This window comes from Pan troglodytes, chromosome 21 (assembly GCF_028858775.2).
Source record: "Pan troglodytes isolate AG18354 chromosome 21, NHGRI_mPanTro3-v2.0_pri, whole genome shotgun sequence".
NCBI lineage: Eukaryota > Metazoa > Chordata > Mammalia > Primates > Hominidae > Pan > Pan troglodytes.
Window position 1 is genome coordinate 6,252,384 of NC_072419.2, and position 21,726 is coordinate 6,274,109.

The window sequence follows — 21,726 nt, forward strand, 5'->3', positions numbered from 1 at the left end:
ATATTCCTTTCAGTTTCTCTCCATAAACTTCTGCCCATTACTAATACTGAACTCCACAAATGAGATCCTATAATTGTCTACTAGACATATTTGCAAAAACAATAAGAAACGCCTTTTTTTCCTTTGTGTACATCCATTGATCTTTCAGGAATCATTCATGTCATTTGTCCTAATTAGATATATTATCTATCCAACTGATCTGGTGTTCAGATGGATGCACATATCCATGAATCCTGAGTGAATTTAAGAAAAGAATTCTCCGTAAGCAAGATCAAGTGTCTCAAAAACTTTTCCTAAGGTTAACTTTAGTAATGATTTAAAACCTTTAACCACACTTTTGCCTCGGTAAGAGCTCAGGAAAGGCTGCCCCAAAGTACTTTGAACTGAAGGAGATTGGGAGGTACCCCAGGAGCAAGGTCACTCTGATCTTCCCTGACCTTTCTTTGTGAGCGCTGGTCATAAAGAAATTATCTGGCTTATCTTGCCTGAAATTAGGTCACAAGATCCTCATTCTAGAGGGGTCCTTTCCTGTTCCCAGGGGTGAAGAAATTCTACACAAAGGAGTCAAGGAGACTCTGAACACAGAGGCTTTGCTAAGTTTCCCTGCTCAGTCTGTTACCATTGGATCATACCCTTCTGTCCGATCACATTTCAAAATGGCTGTTTGTTCTTCACCAAAACTAAGCAGAAAAATACACAGTTTTCTAAATAGGAAAAGGGGTTGAAAAACAAATAAAAACGAAAAAATAAAATAAAGCCCATGCTTTTCTCTGGGTCTTTGCATCTTCATCTCTGAAGGCTCCTGTGTCAAGTAAAACTTTGATAAACAAATTTGTTATGCTTTTCTCTCATTAAACTGTCTTTCATTCTCGGAGTGTCAGCTTTGACCCTTATGATGGGTGAGGAAATGTTTTTGTCACACCTTTCTGCCCCTATACCTCCAAATACTACATTACAAGAGAATGCTCTTCAATGTCAACTTTAATGCTATTCAGCTATTATGATTCTGGTGATGTGGTATTTAATTAGGAGAAAGAAAATCTTTAATTAAACAACAAAAATAAGGTAATCCTGTTTAACCCTTAAAAACTCGTGAATTTTTTTTTTTTTTTGAGAGGAATCTTGCTCTGTCACCCAGGCTTGAGTGCAGTGGCGCGATCTCGGCTCACTGCAAGCTCCGCCTCCTGGGTTCACGCCATTCTCCTGCCTCAGCCTCCCGAGTAGCTGGGACTACAGGTGCCCGCCACCATGCCCTGGCTAATTTTTTTGTATTTTTAGTAGAGACAGGGTTTCACCATGTTGGCCAGGCAGGTCTTGAACTCCTGACCTCAAGTGATCCTCCCGGCTCAGCCTCCCAAAGTGCTAGGATTGCAGGTGTGAGCCACCGCGCCTGGCCAAACTCATGAATCTTTAAATGAATCATTAAATCTGCTGCTCTGCACTCCTCGGTGTCTATCAGAATCATACACACATGTGCACAGACAAGCATGCACACACGCATGCACACGCACACACACATGCACACATGCACGCACACACACGGACACACAGGCATGCACACACACATATACAGACACACAGGCAGACACGCGCACACATGCACACACACACACACTTGCATGAACACATGCGCAGAGCTTAGAATGGTCTATTATGCATGCAGGATACACATTCTGAACAAAGTAAATACACGTTAACCCAATATAAGTTAGCACCCAGAAATATACACTCTCTCGAATGAAAAATATCTTTAATAAAGGACCTTTAATTAAAAGTTCTTTAATCGTCTCAATCCAGAATCATGTGACCCAAATTTTTCTTGATTAGTCCATTCAGCTCCTGTAAGAATACAACTGTTGCACTCTCTAAATATGTTGTTTAAGTAAATGTAACTTAGGAATATACAGTATGTCTGATTTTCATATGCAAATCTTTTCCATAGATACAGATTAAGAAAAATAAAGTGTGACACTTTTCAGAAAACATTTTTAATATTGTCAGATTCATTCAGATCTGAGGGTAGGAGTGGTCAGAGAGAAACATCAATTAGTACTAGAAAGAGAAAGTAACTGAAGGTATAGTGTAAATTCTTTCAATGTGTACATGATCCCAGAATCTAAATAATGATTAGGTTTTAAAATACATAGTTGACTATATGAGATCCATTTTTATGGCAACATTTCTGGCCTGTAATTGATATTCTCTCCAAAAAATTTAGTCAAAGAATTAGACAAACCCCATCTGTGATTTGAAAATATTAAATTTTGAATAGAAACACAGAATTTTAAGGTCCAGTTTTAAATTTTGGTTGGCCTTACATCATTTTCCCAAACACAACCTTTTTGCTTTTTTTGAACTCCTGGGTGATCCTGAAATATGAATATTATTACATGCTCATTTGAAGTTCTGAATAAAATTAATGGAGAAGTGAATATTTATAAAAGTGTATTTAAAATATGCAAAATAATTATAATTTTTTCATAATATTTATAATTAAAATATTTGGATGCAATAATTTCAGCTGCAAGCATAGAATATTTTCCATATTACTGGAAGAGAGGCCTAAGGACTAGACCAGTTGTTTACCTTTTAAAATATATATATATATATGTATTTTAGGTTTCAAGAACAAGTGATATAATCCACACCCTGTATTAGGTATTCGTGACTCTAATACATTTTATATTTTGATACTGAGAAGAGCTTAATTCAATGTTTAAAACAGCAACAACGACAAGGGAAAACTTACACTTGCTTTGTGTACTGGTCCTTGGTAGTGATTTATAGGAAATTTCACATTCCTGGGACACACTGATGTCATCTAGAGCAACGGTAGCATTTGATGACAAAACAGTAGCTTCCAAAATTAACTATAATTACAGAAAGATAAAACTGTTAAAAACACATCACAAAAGTAATGTCTTACAATCATATTTCTTTGTGTAGAGGAACCCTATTTACATCTGTCCCATTCTCCAATCTAATTTTAGAAAACTGTTCTGACCAGAACATCCTAATTTAAATTTATAAAACCATAACTGCTTTGACAGCGTCTTATGTACCGTAATGCCAAAGGTAACCTTGTTTCAATTAAAGTGGTAACATTCATCACGAGTGAAGGGCTCTCTTCTCATTGGAGCCATTAAGAGTCATATGCATTTATAATGAGCTCTTTGGGGTAATCAACTGTGTGACTTACAACTCAATTTAATTGAGATATGAATTGATTTGTAATCAGTGTGCTGAAGGCAATGATTTATTTCCATATTAAAATATTTAAATATTATATACATTCATACAAACATAATATATATTATATACATACACAGAAACATACTCACTGTAGTAAAGCACACATCAATAACCACATACAGTGGTTGATAATATTCATATGCTGAAGCACTCAGAGACATCTATTTAATTTTAGTTTATTCTAACGCTGAATAATGACTGATATAATTTGTTTTCTTTCTTGTTAATTACTCATATTATGTTGTTCTTCCAAGAAGAAAAAAAGAGAGAGAGAGAGAGAAAGGAGGGAAAGGAAGAAGTAATTTATGCCAGGAATCTTATGAACCTGCATAGTGGACCACCAGTCCAGGACACAGACAGAAGGTACATTTCTATCCTATCAAGGAGGGTCTCCAATCTCAAGGATCATTAAATTTACTTGTGCCAGGGCTCAGAACATGCTATCTCAAAATACAACACCTTGGAGTCAGAACATGCTGTCCCAAAATATAGCACCTTGGAGTCCCTCTCTGCCTTCCCCTCTCTTTCCTTTGTGAGAGCCAGCCATAAAGGAATTATCCAGCTTACTTCTCCTCAAAATAGGCCATAAGAACCTCATTTAACTGGTGTCCTACCCTATCTATACCTGGATGAAAGAAACACTACACAGAGAGGCCCATAAAGATCTTTGCTGAGTTCTCTCCAAGTTTTTACAATGAGATCATATTCTTTCTGTCCATTTGTATTTCTTCATGATTGTCCATTCATTGTTGAACTTAAGCATAAACATAGAGAGTTTTCCCTGGTCTTCAGGCCTTTGGTTTTGAAGGCCCCTATGTCACATAAAATGTTAGTAAATTTGTTATTTTTTTTCTTTTTAACCTCTCTTTTGTTATAGGGGTTCCAGCCATGTCCCTTGTGATGAGTGAGGAAACGGTATTACTTTTCCTCTCCTACACTTCGTATGATACATTCACTACCCTACATCATAAATGCTGTATAAGAAATAAGTATAAGATACTAGGAGACTCAAAGAAGACACTTCATTATTTCTGCCAATAATGAGAGTTTGGGAAAAGATTTGGTGGAAAAGTAATAGTAAGCCTCCATGATACCAAATTTTGTTGGGCAAAACATTTTACCTCGAGAAACTGAGGCAGCAATCGCAGCAAAAACACAGAGATGAGAAAGTGTATGGTGTGTTTAGAAAATGTTGATGGGTGTTAACGGAGTATAAGATTTTAAGAGAACAACAAATTAATCAGATAATAGATGGAGAGGAAAATTCCATGAGTTGGTACAGCTCAATTGGAGAGAAACTAGATAGCATTTGTTAAAAAGAAAAATTGCATAGACTATAAAAATTGAGTTAATTTCTTGGCATTTATCCTAGTGAGACACTCAAAGGTATACACATGAAGGCTTGTGCAGGAATGTTTATTTCAGTGCTGGTTTTGATGACAAATGACAGGAAAGAACTTACATGTGAATGAATCAATCAATAGTGAGAAATACTATACCAGTTAAAAATAATATCTATCGCCATGTGTCATTATGGAAAGAAATTCAACATGTGTTTTGGAGTAAAAAAATTAAGTTACAGAAAAATATTATAGTATAATATTACTTAGGCTGAAAACATACAATGGTTTAGATTTCCAAGTATATGTGGTACATTTATACATATTAAGTAAATAGAAAATGGACTGGAAGTAAAAATAAACTGGTATCTAAAGATACTCAAGATAAAATCTATGGTGGGTGATGAGGGTGGTCAGCAGGGACTGTTGCTTTATTTGCAATTTTTGATATTTTAATGTGATGTACATAATATTTTTTTAAGATTCTGATTAGAGATGATTTCAGTAGAATCTTAAACTAAGAAATTTAGCCTTCATTCCAGAGGCAGAAAATAACAGGTTTTGAAGAAGGATCTTGGTAAAATATACACAAGTATTGTACTTTAGAAATATATTGTGTTTAATACCATTAAGTGACTGTGATTTTTTTGGATAGCTTAACTTTTGAAAGAGTTTTTCTATATTCATTATTATAATACATCTTGCATTGATGTCAATTAAAATAGATGTTTAATTCTTCAGACTCATTAGACAAGCATTTGTTGACCATCATATTTGAAGGTCTGTGCTACTCAGAGAAAACTGGAGAAAAAAAAAAAAAACGACAGTTTGAGGCACTTCTCTATGCTCCTAAAGAGGTACACGCTCACATTATTTGAATGGAATGGGTGGGCCCTGGGATGAGGTGAAGTAAAATCCTGAGGTAGTCTTTAAAATGTGGTTACATTATTTTACCTGAAGGGACCCACCAGGTTCCTTTAGATATTCATAGTAAAATGGAAGGATAAATCCAACTTCAAAAGCCAAATAAAAATAATATTAGGTCATCTATATTTTGCTTGCTGACTTCTACATAGTTAAATTCATAATTATACAATTAGAAATTGTAATTCTACCATTAATTAAAATCATACGAATTTTAAAATACAAGCAATTACTTCCTTCAAAAAATGTCTGTTACACCTGTAAATAATGACCAACTCATGGTTTCAAAATCACCTTGGCTGTTCCTATTTTTTATTGCTGGTTTTAACCAAACTGATATATACATATACATATATATATGTATATATATGTATATATGTGAATATATGTATATATATGTATGTGTATATATGTGTATATATGTATATACATAACCAAACTGATATATATACACATATATATGATATATATATCACATATATGTGTAAATACACATATATATGATATATATATCACATATATGTGTAAATACACATATATGATATATATATCACATATATGTATATATCATATATTATGATATATATCATATATACGTATATGTGTATATATGTATATATGTGTATATATGTATATATATAACCAAACTGATATATATATACATATATGTATATATGATATATATACATATATGTGATATATATATCATATATTATATGATATATATACGTATATACGTGTATACATGTATATATACACACATACACACATATATGTGTGTATATATACACACATAGACATATATATGTGTGTGTATTTATATACACACATAGACACATATATATGTGTGTGTGTATATATATGTGTGTGTGTGTATATATATACATATATATACATATATATACATATATACATATATATACATATATATATACATATATACATATATATACATATATATATACATATATATATATATATATATATATATACATATATATATATATATATATATATATATATATATAAAATGTTGTGACCAATTCCCTTTCGGAACTACAGTCAGCATCAATTGGTAATCAGTAAGTGAGAAAGAGGTCCCTCAGAAGAGCTGTTTCAACCACAGATGGAGGAAGAGTGAAAACCTCATTTGATAAGATTCTCAAGGTAATTGAATAATTTACATTTTAAATTGAATTAGATGACTCACTCTTCTAAAACTATTTTTTGGGATCTTGTTGATTTTTGTTTTATTCAATTATATTATTCCTTCTATGAACAAAATAATTTCTTGCTTTTAGGAACCACAAAAATTCATAAATGTTCATAATCAAGTGATTACCTTTTACAAGTGCAAAACTCAGGTGCTTTTCCAGACAAATACGCAATTAACATTGAAATCTTGTTTTCAAAAAAAATAACAGGAGCAAAAAATGAATATGAATCCAAGAGAAAATAGAGATATAGTAAGAAGGAGTAGAGAGTAGTAGGAATATATTAATTTTTGAAGAATGATGACGGTATCAATAATAAGAGCAGCAGCCACCTTTTATTTAGCACTTACTATATGCCAGTCACATTCACTTGTTTTAATCCTGTGAAGATGATGCTATTTTCGTCTTATTTTAAGGTGAAAGAAACAGAAGATTACAGAATAGAAGTAATTGGTTGAATGTCACATGTCAAGTAAGAAAAATATGTAAGCTGAGCCATTAATGACTATACTATCCTGCATCTCTCTAATGAAATAAAGAGATAACTGGGCTTTAGTGGATGCTGCAGAATAGGGCTGTCTGGAGAAACAAGATTTCATGCAGCTCTAGATTAAGCAGGCCAAGGACACGGCAACTTTACGGAGACTCGATCACCTTTTACTTTTGTGTTATGAATCTTACCCTTCACTGAATCGTCAAATAATGTCAGGAAATTGTTATTGATTTATATCATTGACTCCGATAAAGAGAGAACATGGTATCCATCATTGTGTGAAATTTCACAAAAGGTTCATTTCAAAATGAAATCTAAAATATGATACAATTACATTTTAATGGGAAGCTCGAAGAAAGTAGAGCAACTTGAAATCAATGGACTACTCAGAAAAAGTGCCACCTTGAGATACTAAAACAGCACAACGGTTGGGGGGAAAATAAATATTAAAAGAATCTATTTGTGTGAAAAGCTGAACATAGCAAGTGAGCAGGCCAAGTTAAAACACATTTGAAAAATACTATTAACTCTTTGACCTAAATTTTTCCAATAAACTCTCACAAGAAATAGAGGGAATATTGAAATGTCATTAATTTGCTGTTCTTACAGAGAAAACAGTAAACCTAATTCTTTGCCAGCAGGAAGAGCAAATGCCCTACCTAACTTGGGGTGCTTATTTGCTATGAAACCCAAAGCAATCTGTATTCTGTTATACTGTCTACAATTGACATCAAAAGAACCACACTGAATCAGAATTTCATGGCTAAAAGGGAACACAGAGGTCACGTGATTTGATGTCTTTCTTCTTTCCAATATTTGGACTGGATTACACTGTACTGTATAAATATGTTCAGAGCTTAGTCACGTGGAACTGAAAGCTAGACAATGACTAAGGCCACCCTTAAATGATTCAGGCTACTAATCTTAAATCCTAGCCTATATCCAAGAAGACAAACTTTAAATATTTGAATATTTAAAAAGCTAGATTAACTATTTGTAGGTAGAATATCTTTTTCATTTGTTGTCGATAAAAGAACAAAGTAGAACTGTACCTAGCTAGAATCCTCATGTATATTTTCATATCTTTAAAAATACACTCAGAGAAATCAGGTTAAAGCCAGCATAATATTAGCATCTTTTTTTTTCTGCAGAGGATAAGAAATGGGATGGAGAGAGATACAAGGAAGAAAAAAGTTGCATCTTCATAAGCAAACAAACTTTAACATTATAAGCAAACAAAATGTTAACATTAGTTAATCCTGAGCTGTATTTGGTATTTGTTTCTCTCTGTTTTAACTACTAGTTAGAAATATTTAATAGTAAATATATGCAATACTCATGGATTAAATATTACCATGTATGTATCTGTGCAAGTGTATCTATTTTTATATATTGTGTATGTATAAAATCCAGACTGATTCACAGCAGAACATCAATGCAAGTCCACAGTTCCTTATCTAACGTCTTTGGGGCCAGATGAGTTTTGAAATGTGAATAGCTCAGAGCTGAGAATGGTAACATAACACCGAGAGTGTTTATTACATGACACCCTCTGGGAGATTGGGGGCAGCACTGTTTAATCAAACCTATCATGAAATCAGCTGCCTAAAGGCCTCACAGTGGTTCAGGGCAGCTTGGGTTTTGCCTCTAAACTCATTTTTAAAAAGCTTATTGCTTTCCAAACTTAATTTTCTAAATTGCTGATTGGATATTATAGGGCTGTCATGGGCTTCTTGAGAGTGAAATGTGAGGGGATGTTTTTTTCTTATTTTTCTTTTACTCATCTGTAGTTTCCAAAATAAATGTGTGCTGTAGCCAACTCATAGGCAGATTAAGTGGGGAGGCACAGAGGAAAAGTCTTAGCTTCTCTGGGGTGAATTCAATGTGACCGAGGCCTCGAAAGAACTCAGCATTGAGGCTGATTGGAGAGAAAAAGCAACACAAGGTGCTGAGCCACCAGCAGGGGGGTGAAGGGAGAGGGAGGAGCAGGGCTGGGTTAGAAACCCTCACACATCCATTGCAGCCAAATCACAGAATCTAACCAAACCACTGCCCATCTACAAACTAGTTAATATGCCCCCAGATAATAAGGGATAGTCTCCATTTGCACTGCAAAGCAAAACCATTACTATATCCAAAAAGGAGAACATTAAAGAGAAAACAAAAATTACATTCACTGAAACTCTTCAGTAATGCTGATGGGTCCATGAGAGCTTCCAGCTGTAGACAGAAATGGCATGTGTTTCAACTCATATTTCTAAATTACTTACTGCTAGAAAGGACATTCTATTTTCTTCTCAATATGTCAATTAATGACAAACTCTGAACGATCTTCTCGGTGAGTTTCATTCTAACTCAAAGCAAACCGAATGAAAACAATTTTCTATAGAATATAAATGCAGGAGGCAAAAGATCAAATTGTTCTGATTTCATTGCCCTGCTCCTTGCAATGGAGATTGACACCAAAATGATTCCATGACCAGCCTTTGTGTCAAATGCTTCCCAATTAAGAGCTGCTAGTACTCATGATGTCTTTGTCCATTAAATATGAGAATAGAATAAATTGATCTTTGAGAAGGGACGTTGGGGACCTTCACTGAGTAAAGAAGCCTTTAATGATCAAGCCTAGAGTTCTGATCAAGCGGGAATTCCCTTTATAAAACAGAGAACACTAAGATTTATTGAGTGTCTACTACTTCCAGACAATATCCAAGGAATAACTACAGCAATAAAAACAGCTGAATTCTGTGTTTGTGCCAGATTTGCTTCCATGTGCTTTACAAGTATACACCATATAATCCTCACAATAACTCTATAAAGTAGAGAACAGTAATTGATTACAGTTGATGCTTATGCCCTAGTCTTCCTGCTTTCATGGGGAGGTGGTTCACTGTAGTAACATTGCTGTTACTTACCCCTCACTCCGTGGGAGGAGGAAGATTTACCTGACTGTGAAGTTAGAAGAGTAACCTGGGGGAGCTCGATTCATCCTCTTCTCCCATTCAACACCCACTATTGGGAGCCAGCCTGTCCTCAGGAGGCATGCACACTGATATTATCTCTGGCTAAAGGTAAGAGACTTCGCCTAGAGTATGAGCTCTATATTTCTCCAGCACAGTCAATTGTCCTCTGGGTAATTCTATTTATTCTAAGATCAAGCATTATTTTAAATAAGTGACTCTACATTCTAAAGCCATCTGCTCCAAAATATGTATTCTCTACCTGTTTAACCTCTATATTTATCTCAATTTGTTCAGAAATGAGGATGAGATGACCTTAAATCCCCAACTATTATCCTCACACCCCACTAATGAAAGAGGCATAGAGGGCTTCGGTAACTTCCCTATAATCATACACTTTTTTGTTTTTGTTTTTTTAAGATGGAGTCTCACTCTGTTGCCCAGGCTGCAGTGCAGTGGCGCCATGTCGGCTCACTGCAACTTCCACCTCCCAGGTTCAAGTGCTTCTCCTGCCTCAGCCTCCAGTCCCAGCTTGTAGCTGGGACTACAAGCACGTGCCACCATGCCCGGCTAATTTTTTGTATTTTTTGTAGAGGTGGAGTTTCACCGTGTTACTCAGGATGGTCTCGATCTCCTGATCTCGTGATCCACCCGCCTCAGCCTCCCAAAGCGCTGGGATTACAGGCATGAGCCACCACCCCCAACCCTTTAACTTGAACCCAAGTTTCCAGAGCCCATGTTCATGGCTGCCATTTTAGCTATATTATCTTTAATATTCAGACTCCCCTGGAGTATTGCTTTTATCATCACTGGTTTTCACACGTTAGGAAATTTGATGCACAAAGACAATATTTACACAGTCACTTAGCAACCAATGAGCAGAGCAGAGACTAAAACTCAGACCACTGACTCCAAAACAGTGTGCTTTCCACCATATTCCACTCCATCCAATCTAGTTTCCAAAATAGCTCTTTTCAAATGTCATCCAGAAGACTTATATACAGGAAGGTAGAAATTAGAACACCCATTTGACAAGATACAATTGCCTTCTTTTATTATTATATTTTATTAATACATAGTAGTTGTACATATTTATGGGGTAAATGTGATATTTTGATACATGCATATAATGTGTCACTATCAAATAAAGGTAATTGGGATACCATCTCCTCACACACTTCTCATTTCTTTGTGTTGGGAACTCTCCATATCTTATCCCCTAAATATTTTGAAATACATAATAACTTGTTATAATTGCCCTACTGTGCTATCAAACACTACAGCTTATTCCTTCTATCTAACTACATTTTTTAACCATTAACAAACCTCCCTTCCTAACCTCCTCCTCCCCACATTTCTCAGCCTCTAGTAACCACCATTCTCCTCTCTACCTCCATGAGATCAACTTTTTAGTTCCCACACATGAGTGAGAACCTGCCATATTTGTCCTTCTGTGCCTGGCTTATTTCACTTTGTATAATGTCCTCCAGTTCCCAAAGGTGGATAACATTCTCAATGTTACCAGGCAGCAGAAAGTGAGGCAATAGGATTAAAATATTACAGCCGACGTCAGACTTTTTTTTCACTACATCATATAATCCAATGTCTTCACTTAGAAATGATTTTAAGTTACTCTTCTCTCTGCCATCTTATTCATTTCTTATCTCCATTTTTGCCACTATTCTACACATGTCTTAAGTGCATAGTCAAAACAACCTCTCTACTCATCACAGATCATGTGTTTGATCTCTGAATGTGTTTGCTTCATTAATGTTGAATAAATTCATGAGCTGCGTGTGTTATTTTGTTATCTGAAAGGATTAGCATTAAATAAGTGTCTTCTGTTGCATTGTATTAATTTCATATGTGCTCACCTGAAAAGGTATGAGCTATGTGTGTTATATTGTTATCTGAAAGGATTAGCATTAAATAAGTGTCTTCTGTTGAGTTGTATTAATTTCATATGTGCTTACCTGAAAAGGTAGAGTAGATTCTCCCGCTTCTGCAATGAGATCAATTTTTGCGTGGCTCCACTGAGATTCGGAGAATCTGATTATTTTGCCTTGCTTTTGCAAGTTTCCATCTAGAGACGTTCTTGTAAAAACTGAGAGATTTGAATGTTGAGACAAATGATACCAAAACTGCACCTGTTTAAAACATGTTTTCAATGATATAAATATTCCATTGACCTGTCTCTGGTAGTTTTTCCTATAATTTGAAATATTCCTGACCTCAGGTGATCCGCCTGCCTCGGCCTCCCAAAGTGCTGGGATTACAGGCATGAAACACCATCTCTACTAATAATACAAAAAAATTAGCCGGGTGTGGTAGTGCATGCGTGTAATCCCAGCTATTCGGAAGGCTGAGGTAGAAGAATCGCTTGAACCCAGAAGGCGGGGAGGTTGCAGTGAGCTGAGATCACGCCATTGCACTCCAGCCTGGGCAACAAGAGCGAGACTCCATCTCAAAAAACAAAACAAAACAAAACAACAAACAACAACAACAACTATATATAGATCTATATATATATAGATATATATATATAGATCTATATATATATAGATATATATATATAGATCTATATATATATAGATATATATATATAGATATATATATAGATAGATATATATATATATAGATATATATATATATATTCCAAACAAATTCTGTGTTAAATATAATCTTCTCAATTCTCCTTTCCCCCAGATGTGTAACCCAGTCATGGGCAGTACCACTGTTTCCATGGAAGTTTCCAGAATCCTTCTCTCTGGCTTCTTACAAATATGAGAGGTACACGTTGAGACTCAACGTTACAAAATCAAGTATTACTATACAAACTTGATGTTTCAAACAAGAAAAACTTTCCTTAAAAATTATTTTCTTAGGTTAATTTTAAACACTGTAATTAATACTTTATATCAATTTAGTCTCCGTGGTAGCATTAACAAATAACGGGGAAGCTCACAGGATACTGTTCATCAATAATTGAGCCAAGTAAGACAACATTCTTTGAGGGTAGGGAGGCTTAATCATTTCACTTCCTATTCACCATCAATAATGACACAATCTAAAGGTTTGATGGCTTAACTACATAGTGAAGAGAATAGAGAGGATTATGCCAGGTGCTGATGGCAGTAGCCCTAACATGAAATTGCGTACTGTTATTGATTCAACCAAAATTTACTGACCACTTTCTAAGTACCTGGAGCTGTGTGAGGCAAAAATTAATTCCCTCAATGTTGTCTGGATGATTCATTCTGTAAAATATGCCCACAAAACCTCCATTAAAACAAGTTCAGGTACGCTGCAGTCAAATTTTTTTGCTTCTTCTCATTATCATATAACAGGTCCTAAGGCTGTATGTTTTAAAGAAAAACCCAACATTTAAAGATGAGGTCCCACAAAAGTGGAATACTTCTCTTTAGATTCAGTGACATTTTTTCAGGTTCATTATATTTTAAATTCTTTTTTAAAAATGTTTTCCCATTCATCATTGTGCTTTTATACTGATACATGGACAGATACTAGTGTATATATAGGCAAGCCATGTATTTCACTGTTGGGACCCAATTCCAGTGATGAATGTTGACCAAAAAAAATGTTTTAAATGCTTTTTTAAAAAAAATTGTTCATTTTAAAACACCAAGCATCTATTTGGTACACATTTTTATCAATGTCTACTTAATTGTGACCACCTGATTTAAAAATTCTGATTGTTTATTTCATTTCAGATTTTATTACTGTGCTTACCTGAATTCACACCTTGACAGGTGAGTTAGAAACAAAAATAATAGAAATGTTTAATTAAATTCCATGGAAAGAGAGGATTCATGTTTCTCAACTGCGATTACATTTTAGATCCCTGCTGTAAGTTTCACTATGTCCCAAGCTTGTAAATATGCAAAACAGAGCTTTAAACCTAGTTGTACAAGAGACGTGCATGTCCCATCAGAATTTTGAGCTGTCAAACTGTCACTCAGTACATCACCAGTGTGAAGTTATTTTAATAGTGTATTAAGTATAAATGCCAACGGGATCCATAGTCAATGGGATAAGAGCTCAGAACTTATATTTAATTTACTTTTTTTATAGAATTTGAATTATGCAGACTTAAATTCTTAAGTTATTAAATACCAAGGAATGTTCCATTATCTTTTGAATTTTTGAGGGTGAAATCACTGAACAAAAGTTATTGATACAGCCCACAAATTTTTTTAATTCATTGTTTTCCCTTTTTACTTTTATTTTAGGTTCGGGGTACATGTGAAGATTTGTTACATAGGCAAACACGTGTCACGGGGACTTGTACAGATTATTTCGTCACCCAGGTACTAAGCATTGTACCCAATAGTTATCTTTTCTGCTCCTCTCCCTCCTCCACCCTCCCCACTAAAGTAGACCCCCGTGTCTGTTGTTTCCTTCTTTGTGTTCATTGTTTTTATTATTTAGCTCCCAACTTGTAAGTGAGAACATGCGGTATTTGGTTTCCTTTTCCTGTGTTAGTTTGCTAAGGATAATGGCCTCCAGCTCCATCCATGTTCCCACAAAAGACATGATCTTGTTCTTTTTTTATGGCTGCATATTCCGCAGTACATATGTACCACTCTTTCTTTATCCAATCTGTCATTGATGGGCATCTAGGTTGATTCCATATCCTTGTTTTGTAAATAGCGCTGCAATGACCATTCACATACATGTGAATGTATCTTTATGATAGAATGATGTCTTTTTTTTTTTTTTTTTTTTTTTTTTTTTTTTTTTTTTTTTTAGACAGGGTTTCACTCCAGTTGTTCAGGCTGGAGTGCAGTGGCATGATCACGGCTCACTGCAGCCTCAAACTCCTGAGCTCAGGTAATTCTCCCACCTCAGCCTTCTCAGTAATTGGGACTACAGGCTTGCACCACCATACCCAGCTAATTTTTTTTTAAATTTTTAGTAGAGATGAGGGTTTCACCATGTTACCCAGACTGGTCTTAAACTCCTGGACTCAAGCACTCCACCCACCTCAGCTGCCCAAAGTACTGGGATTACAGGCGTGAGCCACTGCACCTGACCTACAGTAGAAAAATTTCTAGTACTGTAGGTATATGTACCCAGTAATGCGATTGCTGGGTGGAATAGTAGCTCTGCTTTTAGCTCTTTGCGGAGTTGCCATACTGCTTTCTGCAATGGTTGAACTAATCTACACTCCTATCAACAGTGTATAAGCATACTTTTTTCTCCACAACCTTGCCGGCATGTTATTTTTTGACATTTTAGTAATGGCCATTCTGACTGGTGTGAGATGATATCTCATTGTGGTTTTGATTTGAATTTCTCTAATGATCAATTTTAAGTTATTGATACAAGCTGTGACTTCACATAAGTAGTACTCAAGTATGGAAACTCTGTGCCTCTCAACCTGGTACATGCCAGTAGCAGAACACTAAACCTTAAACTCCAAATCATGAAACGTGTCATAAATTCCTCACAGAACTTATTATAGTAATTTGTATTTTCTAAGTATTCAGTTAATTGCATTAAAAAAAGAAGAAAGAAATGAGAAGACTGTCAGTAAATGCGTATAAACATTCAGAAATATAGAGAGAGAAAGTAACAGAGAGAGAGAGAGAGGAAAGAGAGGAAGAAAGATAATCTATTCTATGTCAAAAAAATGTATAAGGCATTACAGGTCCTTAGGGACCTTTGAGTCTTTTGGAGGAAGAGTGGCAAAAGAAAATGAACATTTAATTATAATGAGCATAACTACAAAATTGTGAAAATAGTGTGGCTGTTAAATTTAAATTAATTAAAATTAAACAAAGTGAAAAATTCATTTTCTCAGTTATGGTTTTGTTTTTGTTGTTGTTGTTGTTGTTCTTGAGACAGAGTTTCACTCTGTTGCCCAGGCTGGAGTGCAGTGGCGTGATCACGGCTCACTGCAGCCTCCACTTCCTGGGTTCAAGTGATTCTCCTGCCTCAGCCTCCAGAGTAGCTGGGACTAGAGGCACGTGCCACCACACCCAGCTAATTTTTGTATTTTTAGTAGCGATGGGGTTTTACCGTGTTGGCCAGGATGATCTCGATCTCCTGACCTTGTGATCCGCCTGCCTCAGCCTCCCAAAGTGCTGGGATTACAGGCCAGAGCCACTGCGCCTGGCCTCTCAGTTGTTTTAAATGCTCAATAGCTCTATGTAGCTAGTACCTACTATACTTAACATAGGGAACATTGTCCATCATCCCAGAATGTTGCATGAAACAGGTCTGCAAAGCATGTAAGTGAAAATTACACCAAACATTCAAATTTTATTTACTACTTGATCATTTTTAAAGGAAATTTTCTTGATGCATGCCCGCTTCATTCAAAACAAGTAAAATGTTAATAAAAAGGGCTTGCTTTTATTTTTATTGGGTCTCCACTAAGGCAGATTTTATATATAGTATGACTATTCAAGACTTTGAATCACTGCATTCAAGAGAATTTCATGTGGTTAAAAAAGTTTCCAACAAACAGTTCTTTCTGAATATTGAAGATAAAAATGGAAGCTCCAATTATTTCATTTTTAATTGTATCCTTATGATTTTAAATTATTTCTATTTTTAAAAACTATGTATGTATACATTAAATCATATATTTTACTACCAAAGGAAAGAACATCTGGTGATTTACATCAGTTACTGCATATGGATGAGTACCTAAGCTGGAGAGGGGGTGATAGTCTAAGTTCCATTGGCTCTCGTGTCTGTACAGTGCCTCTGGGACCTTGGGCTCTCTCATACTTCAGTCTGGGACACCGAAGATCATGATTCAGAGGTTCAAAATGAATTCTCCCTTATTTTTCTGTTTTCTTTCTTTTTTTTTTAATTTTGATCATCTCCTGTTGAAACCCTCCTCTTCAAATTTTCTGCCAATTTTCTCAACTTCCCTATGGACTTTGTTCTAATTCCTTCTCAATCTCAGAGCTCCTTGGTCAGATCTTCATAGCCATTCTCGATCTTACTCCAAACCCTCAGCCACCTCTGCCTTCTCTGCTTCACATCAGACCCTTTATGCCTTCCTCAGTCTGCTTATTGCCACACTTGCTGCACCTTTATAAGATCTAGAATACGAAGATACAGAAGGACAAGAATAGCCAAAAAAGCAAAATAAATAAATGGGAGAAAAGAAAAAAAAAGCTAAGATATCTATAGCTCCTCAAAATTCAGCTGGGAATAAGTATATATTGAAAGAGGGGATCATTCATCACATACATAAACACACAGACACACACACACATCCCTCACCATTACCATAGTGATTTTTATGGCTCCTAGTCAGTTATGCTTTTTCCTGGGCATTCTTTTCCTGAACAAGCTTATGTTGAGGTTTAGAATCTTCAATAAAACAGAATCTGTTTTTCCCGTTTAAATGATTAATCTTTATGTGCTTTGATATACAGATTGGAGAGAGCACCTGCTCGCCCTTTCCTCTGTAGACTGTTGCTTCCTCTAGAATCCATCAGCTATTCTAACATTGATCTTTGGATTAAACACAATGACCAGGGAATAGAGCACAACTGCACCATTGCAGGACATGATCCAAAATTACTTTTTTTCTAAATTGTTCTTTGACTCCAGTTCATTGTCCTACTTTGGGGACATTGTAAGACATGGCCTTTTAAAACTCTTTGAGAGAGATTTGTAGAGTGTTATTGTTATACTGGACTCACCCTCTTGTAGTTTGCAGCATTTTACACTGAATTGCTGTCAGTATCCCCCACTAAACAACATTTTGTTAGAGCAAGCATGTGTTTAGGTTGTTGTCATTATATTCCCTGCATCGAGGACTGTGATTAACACACAGTAGATAAGCAATATATATGTGTTGAATCGTAGGTATAATGTTTACTTTGGTAATATAGCAAGCACTAGGGAGAAGTCTCAGAAGAACTATTTTCAGTTTTGTTTATTTCTCTTTACTTCCTTGAATCTGAACCACATGTGGACCTCTCTGCATTGGCAGACTCAAATGTGTAGGCTGGCCCTCATAAACTTTACTTTGGGATCCAACCTATCTCTGGTTTCAACTACCTTTGTCCTGACTTTCTCATTCATATTTGTAAAACAATCTATGAATTATCTTTTACTGAAGGAATATTAATGTACTTGCAAAACAAGTTGGAGAATTAAAAACAAAAGAAAGATCAATAGATGAACATACAAACTAACTTTGAAAGCAAAAGCTTCATATTATCCATCTTCCTGTATTTAATTGTGAAGTCCTAAAAGTAAGAGATTATGTTACTTACACAGTAACTCAAATATGAAAACTCAGAAAATATTAGTACCCACATTAATCCCCTTCATACTTTACATTTCCTAGTTAATTGTAAACAGTAACAGCATTTCAACAGCAGTAAGATAGAATAGCTTTGGGCTCCCTCGTGTTCTGTTTGTCCTATCTTGTATTTCAAAGAAAAATGCCAATTTTCCACTAGTGGCTGAAAGGACTTTTGAAGCATAAATTAAAGTCCGCATCTTGAACAATGATTAGCTGCAAGAACAATTGTCCATGCTGATGGCATGTGTTGGCCACATATAAAGTACAAGGTAACCCATGCAAAATGGCCCTAAAATCGTGCTGTTAGAAATGGCAACTCACGAGAAAGCTCAAGTTGCTTTAAATTCCTTTCAAAAAAAGAAACAATTCTTAACTGTATTAGTCTGCTAGGATTATGTAGGAAAAAAAAACCATATAATTTCAGAAAATGAAGGCTTTAATCATATCAAAGTACCCCACACTGGTTATCTCACTGCTTGACTCTACTACCTTATAATGAAGAACATTGGTTCCATGAAAGCACTATTATTAATACGTTCCAATGCAGAGGATTGGCTAGATTTTCCAGTTACCCAAGAAGGGAAGAATTTGTTTTGTTTGCTTATTCTGTAACTTTTATGTAAGAAAATATCGACCGGGTGCGGTGGCTCACGCCTGTAATCCCAGCACTTTGGGAGGCCAAGGCGGGTGAATCACGAGGTCAGGAGATCGAGACCATCCTGGCTAACATGGTGAAACCCCGACTCTACTAAAAATACAAAAAATTAGCCAGGAGTGGTGGTGGGCACCTGTAGTCCCAGCTACTCAGGAGGCTGTGGCAGGAGCTTGCAGTGAGCCCAGATTGCGCCACTGCACTCCAGCCTGGGCGAAAGAGTGAGACTCTGTCTCAGGAAAAAAAAAAAAAAGAAGAAAGAAAGAAAAAGAAAATATCACATATTGCCACAAATTTATTTAAAAAGTTCATATTATAGTCTTAGAAAAATCCTGAGAACCTTAGCTATGTGTATCTCAGACTATCAATAACATTCTCCTACAGTCTACTCCTACTTCCGAAACTGGAAAGCATTACAAGGTAACTCAAATATCCTTCCTGCTAACTCAAAGACTCCTAAAATTCAAGCACATAGAGAAAAGCGTGAAAAACAAATATCTATTCTGGCAGACTGCAGTGGCGCCTTGAAACAGTCTCAGTTTTTCAAAAACCAAGGCAAACCATTAAGTCAGTATCCATAGCCTTTAGAGATCGAAGCCTTGGTTTTGAGATAAACTACCAAGCACCCAAAATGTCCATGACAGCATTTTCACTGAGACCCCACCTAAATAACACCCCAACCCCAACTAAGTTACCAATTTAAGCAAAAATTAAGTGTCCTCAAGTGGAAACAATGATAAACTGAAACTCAATCCCAGTGACCACAAATCAATGGCTATCGGGAAGCATACAATGATGGGAAAGGTAGATTACATTTTAAAATCATATACATGCATATGATTTCTCAGTGACTCTAGGTGAGTCATAGGAATTTCTAATACACTCTTAATATCTTCAAATTTCTGTAAAGCAGGCAGAATTAACACATCATATTCCTTTACATTCAATTTTTTCTATATATCTAACATTTGTGATCTCATCACTTTAATGTATGACCTTGAATTAAATCTAAGTTAGCTTGTACTTTCAAAGAAGAAGTGCTTCTGGAGTTTCCCCTCAAAAAAAAAAAAAACTCTATATCTATCTTTCTCTTTTTCTGTCTATCTTATAGGATTTAATTAAAATAAAGAGGTGGGGATGGGTAAAAGGCATTTGGATAAAATGGAAATGGAGACCAGGCATTTGCTTTAATTCTTATTCTCACAAAGAAATGGGAAGAAAAAAAAAAACAAAAGAAAGGAAAAGAAAGTATCTTTAGGACTTTAAAAGAAAGTATCTGTGGACACCACTATTAAGAACTCAGGGCACTCCCACTTAGACTTATACCAAACTGAAAGTATAATTAGGTTTATACCTCGGAATAATATGTCATTTATCACCAGGAATGCCCAAGTAAACTGCTCTAACACTACACTTACAGGCAATGAATTTACTGTGTGGCACTATTGATCTCTTCATTATTTTCTGATAAGTAAAGACGAAAAAATTAGCTGAAATCCTAAGGGCCGAGAGGCATGTTGGAGCTCTCAAAAGGACTGAAAATAAGACAAGCTGAATACAGACCTCTGATTTAGGTGTTACTTTTATGGAAAGCAAAGGAATTATGTTTACTGAATTAACATTATATTTGGTACATATATACCAATGTTTGGTACAAACATTGTTTACCTACTATGTACCAAATATTTTGCCAGGTGCTTTATTTAATCATATTTTAATCCTTGACATTATTCCATATAATCGTGTATGCTTCCAATGTAAACGCAGACATTTAATCCATACAATCATGTATGTTTCTGGTGTAGACACTGAGTCTCAAAAGGAATATACAATTTGTCTGAGCCACAGTTAGAAAGTGGCAAAAGAGACTTGAACCAAATCTAACTAGTCCATCCTCTCTAATATGCTGCTGAAATAAAATGGATATTTCACTCCTTAGTTTGTGTTTGCCTGGCACCAGAGGACTCATTTAAAAAACTCAAATTTCAGTAAATATAATCATTTCCATTTGTCTTTCTTTCAACAAACACTTATTTAACTGACTTTATTTTTCTCAATGTACATTGTTGGCCAAAAATTTTGGCAACACGTATCCACAGCTTTAGATTATTGAAATGACTGTGTGAAAAGAATATAAAATAACAGAAAGCTTTAATAGCCCTCAAAAGAATGGTGCCAGTTATGTGTTACAAATGGTCTTCTAGAAGGACATAGCATTTTGTGTTGAAATAGCGCATGTAAATCTCTTAATTCATTATTAAAGTGCTAGTAAAACATGGCGGGCATTTACTAGCAGAGTAACCCATGCTCAGCGATTTACAACCACAGAATGGCCAGTGGAAATTCAGAACAGTTGATTACCTGACATGGGGTAGTGGGAGTGAGCAATTTTGTAAGAACAGGACTTCCAAGCTTGGCCACCCCGGGGGGGCGCTGTGCCTCCAAATAAATAAACGATCCTGCAAAAACAAAGGGAAAGTCATAGGGATGCAAGTTCTCTTACACACTTAGCTGTTCTTTGCTCCACAATCTTATCCTTGCACATGCTAAACTATCAATTAGATAAAGAAAAGTACATTTTTTACATATTTA

At 35.5% G+C, this 21,726-nt stretch overlaps 1 long non-coding RNA gene across 1 annotated transcript; it reads right to left on the reverse strand.

Moving 5' to 3' along the window:
- Positions 1-1,733: 1,733 nt before the first annotated feature.
- On the reverse strand, positions 1,734-21,607 carry LOC129138241 (uncharacterized). Its single transcript, XR_010154232.1, has 4 exons — positions 21,496-21,607; positions 12,157-12,330; positions 2,750-2,870; positions 1,734-1,839 (listed from the first exon to the last, which is right to left on the reverse strand). It is a non-coding gene; the product is annotated as an uncharacterized LOC129138241 (long non-coding RNA).
- Positions 21,608-21,726: the final 119 nt, after the last annotated feature.